The sequence below is a fragment of the Dioscorea cayenensis genome, chromosome 2 (genome assembly GCF_009730915.1).
Source record: "Dioscorea cayenensis subsp. rotundata cultivar TDr96_F1 chromosome 2, TDr96_F1_v2_PseudoChromosome.rev07_lg8_w22 25.fasta, whole genome shotgun sequence".
In the NCBI taxonomy this organism is placed as follows: Eukaryota; Viridiplantae; Streptophyta; class Magnoliopsida; order Dioscoreales; family Dioscoreaceae; genus Dioscorea; species Dioscorea cayenensis.
The window spans coordinates 3396476-3409514 of record NC_052472.1 but is presented as its reverse complement, the minus strand read 5'-3'; positions in this window follow the sequence as shown (position 1 = coordinate 3409514).

Sequence of the window (13039 nt, the reverse complement as noted above, 5' to 3'; positions counted from 1 at the left end):
GTTCTTGCTATTACGATTGAGTTTGCTGCGTGGGCCGGGGATCAATTCTAATGGAAAGAAACTAGATATTTTTTTATTTTCCTTTATCTTTTCAAGAGATCTCCATTGCACATATATACTACGATGTGTAAAGAAAAAGATCTCCATGCCGCATACTACGGTGTAGAACTGGTTTATTTAGATATGATAGGTTGTTTTTGTTGGCTAAAGACAAAATAATTATTGATTTTGTTTAAATATGAATGGTGTAGAACTGGTGTTGTCTATTTAAAGACATGCTCAATTATTATTTTGTTTTTTTTCCCTCAAAACTCTTTGCAGTTTTTGGTTTTTGGCTTTTTATACCCTGCAACTCTGAAAAATTAAAATATATCCTATAATATCATCTAATCATCTATAACCTTTCGATTGCCCTTAAATTGAATTTAAATAAATGTGATTTTTTTTAGTAATTTTACGTTTTTTTTTTCTTTGCACCCATGTGAACACTTAATTTTGCATGGATATATGCATGGGTGGAGCTAGGGGTGGGAGATGGGGGCCATGATCCCCCTGGTTTTTGTTTTTTTAAATTATATATATATAAATAATTAATGCATATAATATAAAAAATAATATTTTTAGACAAACATATTTATAAAATTTTATTATTTAGCTTTTAGACATTTAATAAATTAGTTATAAAGTAATAATTTTTTTTTTGTAACACTTATTGTTCGACAACAAGATTTCCTAAAAATTAGTGTATATATAGTATTTAAAAAATATAGTTTTAGGAAAATATTTATAACAATCTAATATTTGCTTCATTCACTTTTTACTTACTCTCTAAAAAGATTTGTATTTCCCTTTAAAAAAAATTTCCCCCCACCTAAAAAATATTTCTAGCTCCACCCCTGGATATATGTGTTCTTATTAATTATAGTGGTAGAGCCACATTAGAGATTTTCTTCACAAAAAATTTTAAAAATTTCAATAGTGACTGAGTATATTATCAAGCAAGCAAGATATATGGCTCATCCTAATCATATATATTGATCTCCCCACTAAATAGTATATATATTATCAAATAGGAAAGATGGCTCCCTCCCATACACTAAGTCGGACTTAGAAAAAATGCCCTAGGCAAAATCATAATAAATGTTTTTAAATTATTTTTATTAAATAATAAATTATCACTATAAGAAAAACAGGAATTTGGCACGGTAAATTTGGCAAGGTTTTGGGTCTAAAAACCGTGACAAATTGATTTTGGCACAGTTTTTGGCACAGAATCTCAATCGTTCGTATAGCATGTGTGACAAATATAATTTATCACGGTATAGAAAAACCATGACAAATTTTGTCACGATTTTATAGACCGTAACAATATTTGTTAAGGTTTTTGGCACGGGATATATTTTGGCACGGTTGTTGGCACGGTGTTTATTATCACGGATTTTTGCACGGTTGAATTTGTCACGGTTTTTGGTACGGTCGTATTTGTCACGGTTTTTGGCACGGTCATATTTGTCGCGGTTTTTGGCATCGTTAGATTTGTCACGGTTTTTGGCATGGTTAGGTTTGTCACGGTTTTTGGTACGGTTTTGTGTGCCACGGATTTTGTCACGGTTTTTTGAACAGTTTTATTTGTCACGGTTTTTGGAACGGTGTGGTTTGGTACGGTTTTTGGCACGGTTTCACAAATGTTGTCACGGTTTTATAATTTACATAATTATTAACGTATTTTTGGCGGGAAATTTGGCACGAAATTTGGCATGATTTTATTTATTTCATGAAAAATTAAAATTTATTTTTCTAAATAATGGTAGATTCATTTGATATCACAACCTGCATTAATTTACCAAAATATGTTATGTAGCATTTGTAAAATAAACATAAATGTTATTACAATCATCCTAATCCCGGCCTACACCATCCAACAAAATACCACAAAATTGTAACCCTCTACATCATCCTAGTCCCGACCTACATCATCCTCAAAGTCATCAAGAGAATTATCTGTAGACGGGGAAACCCGAACTCTTTTCAACATTGGAGAGTGTTCGTCGGCATGTGTTTGAGACTCTCCTGTTGGTGCTCGAGGAGCATGTGGTGTACGAGCAGTAGTAGGCATGCTAGAGAGGTCAATACCTTGTACCCGAAGTGGAGCAAGCAATGATGATTCAATAACTCACGTCGAGCCAACTCAGCATCAGCCTCAGCACGAGATCTAGCAAACTCCTCCTGTAACTCTTTAACTTTGTTGCGGAGTTGTTCAGTTGATTCGGAATACCCCGAGCGTGGCTTGTAATTGGATGAGGACATTTGCCTAATAATGTTACCTTTTCCTACAACTCCGTTACGACTTCCAATAGCTATCTCATCCCATAATTCATCTTGATTGATAGAATCCTCATCTACGCCTTGACTGCATTTGTCTACAATAGCTTTCTCAAATTGTTCCTGCATTTCAAGTAAGCTTCCTTTCAAAATGATTATATAAATATTATTCAAAATCAAACAAAATTTAAACTCAAAATATTCACATTAATATTTACGAATAATATATTAAAATTCCTAATTTATTCAAACAATCTTCTTATTTTCCATCATACAAACTGGACAAATAGTTGATATGTATAATAAAAATGCAAATCTGTGGTTACATATCTATTATGTGAATGTAATATGATAAGTTTTAAATATAAAAGCAAGGAAAACTCCTATCCTTAATCCTATCATAAAATAAGTAAAAGTTAGGCCTATAACAACATGCAACTCTTATCAATACATCCTGTTTAGTAGTTTTTCTTAAAAAGTGAATTGTTACATGTGAAACAATTCAAATAAAATCATTTAAACCAATCAAACATAGCTTTTGTTTCAACAGAAAAACACTAAATTGTAAATTGACAAATATAAAGCCCAAAAGAAGAGCTTGTACGGTTAGAAAGGATTAGCACTAATGGTTCAAGTCTTTTTTTATTGCGATGAGATCAACTTTCAAACAATCACCAATCTCACTTTTTCGGGCATACATCCAATAGTTGAACTCATAGCTTTGGAACATGAAGGCTCATACAAACCCTAAGAACTAAAGAAGGTAAATCTCAAATATAAAGATATTGCAAAAAAATCTCTAAACAGTCTTCATACTTGAAGTCACATAAAATTTGAGTTATATCCTGGTGGCTAATATTCATAGGACCTTAAATATAACAATAAAATACAAATCAAATATTATCTCAACATGTGAAAGAAAATAAGATCCTTCCCCATCACATTCCTAACTAAATTCTTTGATAAAAAACATAAATCAATATAGATATGTATATCTACATCCATATAAGATTTAAGACAAGTCAAATATTTTGTTCTTAACAGCAAAAGCACACTATTGTTTTACTTGTAAATTTCCTTAAGTGGTATAGCATGTTAACAATCATTGGCTTAATTGATTTTTTGAAAATGTATCTCAATGAACCATGCCACATTAAAATGTAATTTCTAAAATTTTCATCTTTTAGCTCCAATATTGTTTTTTTTTGAAAAAATATATTATACGTACAACAATTTCTGTGGCATGCCCAGCCTCAAGTGTGCCATCTTTCCTTCCATGAGTCCGGATAAAACATTCTTTAGGTGTCGACTCCCTACCCAATTCATCAGACTAAAAAACAACATAGTAAATAAATATTAAATAGTCAAATGCAACAATTATAATGGTATTTAAATGGATAAGGGACATTATTAGTCTAAGGCAGTGCACAGCAGTACTGACAGATCCACCACGATAAATAACGGTGGAGGAGCTTCCAATTTCTGCCCTATTTTGTTTGTTCTTTTCACTTATTCTCTTAAACTCCTCTGACTCTCAATACCTCTGCAAACCCTCCCAAACTACAGGAGCCATCCATGGAAATGGAGCCTTATACAATTTATGTGCAAGATATAAATTTTTTTTCAGCCATTCACTAGCTTCGTGGCTGAAATGTCGTAACACTGACGACTCATGCTATGGCTCCCATGTATAAATGCCCTTAAAAATATTAACAAAGGTAATGTTTTATTATAATTAATATGTATACTTAAAAGATATTTGACCACTTAATTAATTAAATAATACTTACCTTAAAAGCAGTGAATATCCTTTGCCTCACATCTTTGGGCACTTTTCCCCATCCAGTCCATGCCTCTTTATAGTGACCTTTCACCAATTCATGTATTGTTCTCTTAACTTCATAATCTCCAAATAAAAGAGTGATATAAAACAAATTTACTAAAAACATAGAAATCCTTTATTAGACAAATTATATACAAAATTATAAAATTGTTATAACATGAAATGCAACTCACACAATTAAACTGTCCGGGGTGATCAACCAGGGGGTCCAGTGCTCTCAGACTCATTGGATGGCACTTCCATTGCCGGGGAGTAGTCCTCAGATGCATGGACAGAAGTCTCTCCATGTGGAATTGGGGAAGATTGCGCTACTGGTATAGCTGGTGAAGGTTGCGTTATTGCTGATGAGGGAGTCATTGTTGTTGTTGGTTGAATGCTTAGATGTATACAAGGAGGCATTCCCAAATCCATCACAATATTTGGTATTGATGCAGAGTTGTCACAGGATCTTTGACGAATATTCGGGGTGGATCGACCCTGGCCTGATGTGGAACGGCTATCGTGGCCCGATTTCGATCGACCACCAGATCGACGTCCAAACTAGCTCCGTCCTAAGAGATAAGCATAAACAAAAATATAAATGTACATCAGCTGCCAAATCTTACTTGTTAATGTCTAATTAAAAGAAAACTGTTTCACAGAAGTTTAACAGAAGAATCAAAGAAGCACCTTTATTCCAATATAAAATGATGTAAATATGCCACAGAGAACATGTAAACCTGTGTTAGCATGAAATAATTAGAAACAAGTACAAGTAGTAAGCAATTATGTTAATACAGAATAAACCTTACCATCCTTTTGTAGCAATCACGATATTAACCAATTTATGCCGTTTGGTCCAATGACATAACCAGCGAGGTTTGCAACCTGTGGAACCACAAGCATATTTACCAATCTCAATCTCTGAGGTTGATTTCGCTAAGTAGCAAACTGAAAGATGCTATGCTGCTATTTCAAAATAAAGTAGCATCCTTGTGGGAGGATATATCCATATTTTACATTTGATGCCCATTGCTAGGAATCTATATTTAATGCTCATTATGGAATCTATATCCATATAAAGTACCATCCTTGTTTCATAACATATTTCCTAGATGAAGTTAAATTTATTTTTACTAACTTGTAAGTTGTAATAAATGAACCATCTTCATGGTATCGGTTGGGCAAGTTTCACCCTTGTCATATTCAATCACAAAATTTTGTTATCCTAAAATCTATAGGCAATCAACATTTCTCATCTTATCTAGTGCTTTTTTTTTATCGGGTATGTGTGTGCATGTATTGCTAGCTTAGTTGTTGGAAGATTTTTATATTGTTTAGGTGTTATCTCTTTTTCTTAAGGAGTGCATTTGCATTGCTTATCACAAGTTCACAAATTCTATTTGGACCTTATGCTTTATTCTAGCAAGATGAATATTTAATAACTATCACAACATTCTCTTTGTCACTATTCTAGCAGTTCTTAATGTTTATACCAAAAGTTATTGGTTTTATGTCTGACATTTTTTCTAAAAAGTTTATATGTAACTTATTTAATTTTTTTGGGTTTTGAAATTTCAAATTCTCCATGACTTGTGACTTTGTGATAATGCTTGGCCAAGTTTCATGCTTGTCAAATTCAATCACAAAATTTGTTTACTATATATGATTCAAAATTCTTCTGTTATATGTGTGTTTTTGGGTGGCTTAGTTGTTGAATTTTTTTTAATTAATAGTCATAATTTCAAGGAATGAATTTTCTTGGCTTCTTGAGAGCATCATCTATAGTAGGATACTATCAAACCACTAATCCAGTTCTAATTATTGCCTCTGTAAATAAGTTCTATGTCCTATGCTTTATATTTAACACATGGCTAGAGATCTGTTATTAGTATATTCAGGAAACATGAAAAGAGAGCACATTATAAATTATTAATAGTTGAAAACAAGAGTTCATTACAGTTAAACATTACTAAACCTACTGAAATATATAATTCTATTTAGTATTTATAAAAAAAAACTATAAGATAAAAGTCTCAGGTTTCCATACCCAGTAATCTATCATGCTACACCTTGACCGTATGCCATCTCTCTTGTCCTGCTTTTCTCTGAACAAGGGATTTGTGAATGGCTTAACCTTCTAGTTGTGGTTCAACAGAAGTAAAATGCTCTCACCGGTACAAGCTTCAGGAGTTTTGCATGGGAAGCAGAAACATATAATGCTTGGAACTTGATGAACCTATTCAACAGATTTCTCCAGAATGATCTTATGAGCATCCTTTACTTAAGTGACTTTCCTACAATAGATTTATCAACTCTTTCAAATAACTCAAATCAAATGAAACACTGAATTAAACAAAAAAGAAAATACCTCAAATTTAGGGTTCCAAAACGACAAAGACGAGATGAAATGATTGGGAGAAGGAGAAGTAATCAAAGGTGAAAAGCTGAAGCTGAAAGACGAAGAAGAGATCAGAAAAAAGGATAAGATCGATGATGATGAAGAAGAAGAAGAAGAAGAAGAAGAAGAAGAAGCCGAGTGATAGAAAGAGAAGAATGAGAAAGAAGAAAAAAAGTAAACTAGATGTACTAGTGTTATTCGGGGGTGCCTGTGGTTCCCAAAAAAACAATAGTACAACAATTACTATATATATATATGCATATATGTTATTACAGGCAAAAAATGAACAAATATGCATATATATTATGTCAAGGAAAAAAAATGAAGACAATAGTACAACAATTATATTATAGTATATACAATATATGCTACACACATATATGTATATTATGTTAAGGATTTTATTAAGCCAAATATTTCACTAAAATTAAAATATATTATAACAATAATAAATATTTCACCGTAATTAATATAATATAAAGATATATATATATATATATATATATATATATCAATAATTTCGAATTTTTATTAATATATATATTTGTTATTTATATTTATTTGCTATTGAGTTAATCACAATATTTGTGCATGTACACTACAAATATAATTTTTTATTAAGAAATAAAAATTGTAGCAATGAATTTGACAAAGTATATCCAAAACCGTGCCAATAACCGTGACAAATATTTTTATTTGTCACCGTTTTTGGCACGGATTCAGGTAGACCGTGCCAAATTCCGTGCCAACTAAATTTTTTTTTTCTAATTATTGTTTGGCATATAGATAAAAATTGGGATTTTATACCTTTCAATCCATGTTAATTTTATATTTTATTATTTATATTTAGTTGCATTGAATTGAGTTAATCACAATATTTGTGCATGTACACAACAAATATAATTTTTTATTAAAAATAAAAGTTGTAGCAATGAATTTGACAAAGTATATCAAAAATCGTGCCAACAATTGTGACAAATATTCTTATTTGTCATGGTTTTTGGCACTGATTCGGGCAGACCGTGCCAAATTCCGTACCAACTAAAATTTTTTTTTCTAATTATTGTTTGACATATAAATAAAAATTGGGATTTTATACCTTTCAATCCATGTTAATTTTATATTTTTATTATTTATATTTAGTTGTATTGAATTGAGTTAATCACAATATTTGTGCATGTACACTACAAATATAATTTTTTATTAAAAAATAAAAATTGTAGCAATGAATTTGACAAAGTATATCCAAAACCGTGCCAATAATCGTGACAAATATTCTTATTTGTCACGGTTTTTGGCACGGATTGCTCAGACTGTGCCAAATTCCGTCCCAACTAAATTTTTAATTATTGTTTTGACATATAGATAAAAAAATGGTATTTTTATACCTTTTCAATCCATGTTAATTTTTATAATTTACTATTTATATTTAGTTGCATTGAGTTAATCACAATATTTGTGCATGTACACAACAAAAAAATAATTTTTTTATTAAAAAAACAAAAAAATTATAACAATAAATTTGAAAAAGCATATCCAAAACCGTGCCAAATATTCTTATTTGTCACGGTTTTTGCAGCTAGATTAGGCAGATCGTGCCAAATTACATAGCAACTAAAATTTTTCTAATTATTGTTTGACATATAGATGAAAATTGGGATTTTATACCTTTCAATCCATGTTAATTTTTATATTTTTATTATTTATATTTAGTCAATATTGAGTTAATCACAATATTTGTGCATGTAGAGCGACAAAATATAATTTCTTATGAAAAAAATTAAAAATGTCAAAATGAATTTGACAACCTATATCCAAACCCATCCCAATAACTGTGACAAATAAAATTATTTATCACGGTTTTACGTCCATGACATCGTGTATGCCGTGCCAAATCTCGTGCAAAATATTTTTTCTTTTGGCAGCGCAGTTTTGAGAAAACCGCGCCAAATTCCGTGCCAAAGGAATAAGTTTCTAATTATTTTATAAAAAATTGATTATAATTGGAATTATATCATCAATAATTTGAGATTCTTTGCATGGTGGATGGTTGTAATATAAAAAAAGGCGAGTGGTGTAAAAATAGTTATTAGTTTTTAATGTTTTACTTGATAAAATATTCACTAGTTTGTTTGGATTATGTTCACTTTAACTACATTGAGATGTTTCATATGCATCCATGCTAATCTTATATTTTAATGTTTATATTTATTTGCTATTGAGTTAATCACAATATTTGTGCATGTACGCCATTTACTATAATTTTTTATTAAAAAATAAAAATTTTAGCAATGAATTTGACAAACTATATCCAAAACCGTGCCAATAACTGCGACAAATACTCTTATTTGTCACGGTTTTTGGCACGGACTCGGGCAGACCGTGCCAAATTCCGTGCCAACTAAATTTTTTTTTTCTAATTATTGTTTGACATAGATGAAAATTGAGATTTTATACCTTTCAATCCATGTTAATTTTATATTTTATTATTTATATTTATTTAGTATTGAGTTAATCACAATATGTGTGCATGTACACCATCTACTATAATTTTTTATTAAAAAAATGAAAATTGTAGCAATGAATTTGTCAAAGTATATCCAAAACCGTGCCAATAACCGTGACAAATATTCTTATTTGTCTCGGTTTTTGGCATGGATTAGGGCAGACAGTGCGAAATTCCGTGCCAACTAAATTTTTTTCTTATTATTGTTTGACATATAGATGAAAATTGGGATTTTATACCTTTCGATCCATGTTAATTTTATATTTTATTAATTATATTTAGTTAATATTGAGTTAATCACAATATTTGTGCATGTACACCACAAATATAATTAATTTATTAAAAAAATAAAAATTGTGACAATGAATTTGTCAAAGTATATCTAAAACCGTGTCAATAACCGTGACAAATATTCTTATTTGTCACGGTTTTTGACACAGATTCGGGCAAACCGTGCTAAATTCCGTGCCAACTAAATTTTTTTTTCCTAATTATTATTGTTTGACATATAGATGAAAATTGGGATTTTATACCTTTCAATCCATGTTAATTTTATATTTTATTATTTATATTTATTTAGTATTGAGTTAATCACAATATTTGTGCATGTACACCATCTACTATAATTTTTTATTAAAAAAATAAAAATTGTAGCAATGAATTTGTCAAAGTATATCCAAAACTGTGCCATTAACCGTGACAAATATTCTTATTTGTCTCGGTTTTTGGCACGGATTAAGGCAGACCGTGCCAACTAAATTTTTTTCTAATTATTGTTTGAAATTTAGATGAAAATTGGGATTTTATACCTTTCAATTCATTTTAATTTTATATTTTATTATTTATATTTAGTTAGTATTGAGTTAATCACAATATTTGTGCATGTACACCACAAATATAATTTTTTTATTAAAAAAAATAAAAATTATAACAATGAGTTTGTCAAAGTATATCCAAAACCGTGGCAATAACCGTAACAAATATTCTTATTTGTCACAGTTTTTTTAGCTCGATTCGGCAAAACAGATGCTTGAATTCCATGCCAAATAAAAAAATTATAATTATTTTTTTAAAAAATTTATGAAGTTTTAATAAAAATAGAATCATATTATCAATCATTTGGGATATCAGTACGATGGAGGATAGGGATGTCAACGGGAGGGGATTCCCTAGGGGACACATTCCCGGGCCACGATTTTTGCACTCCCATCCCCGACCCCACGACCGAACCCGAATACCGAGAATATTTTTTCCCCATACCTGTCCCCGCAGGGATTTTTCGGTTTCGGGGATTCTCCAGGCCCCAATTAATAAATTAAAATATCACATTTTTATATTTTTAATAACTAAGGTCACGGAGTTGCGATCCTTCCTCGGATTAGCTAACTACTATCGAAAGTTCATAGCGGGGTATTCCAAGATTGCGGCGCCCCTAACGGATCTCCTGAAGAAGGAGAGGCCATGGAACTGGCAAGACGAACAAGCTAGGGCCTTCGAGAAGTTAAAGACGGTGATTTCTACGGAGCCAGTGTTGAGGCTCCCTAACTTCTTCCTACCCTTCGAAGTGCATACGGATGCATTTGACAAGGTGGTAGGTGGTGTGCTGGTGCAGGATGGGCACCCGGTAGCCTTTGAGAGCTGGAAGCTGAAGGACGCCGAACTGAAGTACTCCGAACATGAGAAGGAAATGTTGGCAGTTGTACATTGCCTTCAGGTATGGCGCGTTTATCTTTTAGGGACTCAGTTTGTGATCAAAACAGATAATGTTGCCAACACCTACTTCGCCACTCAAAAGAAGCTATCAGCAAAGCAGGCTAGATGGCAAGAGTTCCTACAGGAATACCACTTTGAGTGGAAGCACAAGCCCGGTCGACGTAACCTGGTTGCAGATGCTCTTAGCATGAAGCAGGTGGTGGAATATGTGACCACGCTAACTCAAGTGGAGTCCGATCTGACGGAGCAGATCAGACAGGTGGCGAAGACCGACGCCCAGTATATGAAGCTGATACAGGGCGTCAAGGATGGAGTGATCCAACGGTATTGGGTGGAGGACAATTTACTCCACACCAAGGGAGGGCGTTTGTTCGTGCCAAGGGGTGGTCAGCCCCGTTTCAAATTGATGAAAGAGCATCATGACACTCGATGGGCAGGACATCCGGGTAGAGATCGGATGAAGGCTCTCATGTCTAGGCATTACTATTGGCCAGATATGGAGAGTGACATTGAGGCATATGTCAGATCATGCTATGTGTGCCAGCAAGTTAAACCAGAAAAGAAGCGGGAAGCGGGGTTGCTTCAACCCTTACCCATCCCGGATCGGCCATGGTTGTCGATTTCGATGGACTTTATATCCAGATTTCCAAAGGTCGACAACATGTCCGCAGTCATGGTTGTTGTCGATAGGTACACCAAGTATGCTATCTTTATCCCAGTGTCGGCGGTATGCCCGGCCGAGCAAGCGGCGGCCCTCTTCCTCAAAAATGTGGTGAAGCATTTTGGGGTACCTCAAGACATTGTGAGCGACCGAGATGCCCGGTTCACAGGATGGTTTTGGACAGCGTTGTTTGGACTCCTAGGTACGGAGCTAAAGTTCTCAACAGCTAATCATCCACAAACCGACGGGCAAACGGAGCGTATTAATGCCTTATTGGAAGAATACCTCCGTCATTATATCTCGGCCTCGCAAAGGAACTGGTTGGAGTTACTAGATGTGGCCCAACTATCTTACAACCTTCATCAATCAGCGTCAACAGGCCAAAGTCCTTTTGAGTTGGCTTATGGTTACCAACCTCTATCTCCACCAGAAGTCGCCAAACGGAGTGCCGGCAGCGGATGCCCGGCGGCACACAATTGGGAGTTAGAGCGACAGGAGATGATGGAGAAGGCGAGAAATAGCCTCGCCAAGGCTGTTCGACGGATTAAGAAGTATGCTGATCAAGGGCGGCGTCCCTTGGAATTCCATGTTGGCGATCGTGTGTGGCTTAAGTTAACCCCACAAGTATGGAAGAAGCTACATCGGAAGGATGTCCACAAGGGATTGATCCCAAAATATGACGGTCCCTTTGAGGTCGTTCAACGGGTAGGGCAGGTAGCCTATCGGCTACATCTTCCCGAAAGGTTGAAACTACATCTAACCTTTCATGTCAGCTACTTGAAGCCCTGTCAGGAGGACACCCAACACCCGGAAAAAGTCCAGGAAAAACGGGCACCACCGACAGTATGAGTAGAGTTTACTCGAGTTGCTGAGAAGATCTTAGGCAAGAAGGTGGAGGGGCAAAGCAAGAAGAACCGGCGGACTTATTACTTAGTCCAATGGAAGGGTCTCCCAGAGTCGGAGGCAAGTTGGGAGAAGGATACGACCTTATGGCAATTTGAGGACTTGGTCGAGAGGTTTCTCAGTCTCCCTCCGATGAGGACGTCGGATTCTCCCAGTGGGGGAGGTTTGTTATAGGACTTTTGACATCACGCCCTTGGCGCGGATGTGACAAGGCCAAATAGCCCTAGGAGGGGTTATCTTATCCCCTTAGACCGATTTTCAGATTTCACTCTAAGCGGTCAAATTTACTAGGACATGATCGGATCATCTAATCCGAGAGCGGAGTAGCGACCCGCTCAATTGAAGCCAAAACATCAAGCCTTCGTATCTCGTACGAGTAAACGCATACGGGCAGAGACAGTCTCTCGGTAGGCCGGTTATGGTACCAAGACATCCTCGGGCAGATAAATAGTGATTATCTGGCACTGTTGACAGGTGGGAGACACACTATAGCTAATGGGGAGCATGGATGGATGTCGGGACTCGGCAAATAGGAACGTTGTTTGTTTGTTTGCCTTTGGAGAAGAATTCGGTCCGGCATTTAGCTCTTGGAACGAGAACGTCTCGAACGCCGATCGTCTCGTTGCTCTTGGATGAGATTCCAAGAATTTGGTTATATAAACTCTCCCACCCTTCTCCATTTCATTCATTCAATCTTCATTCTCTTATTTC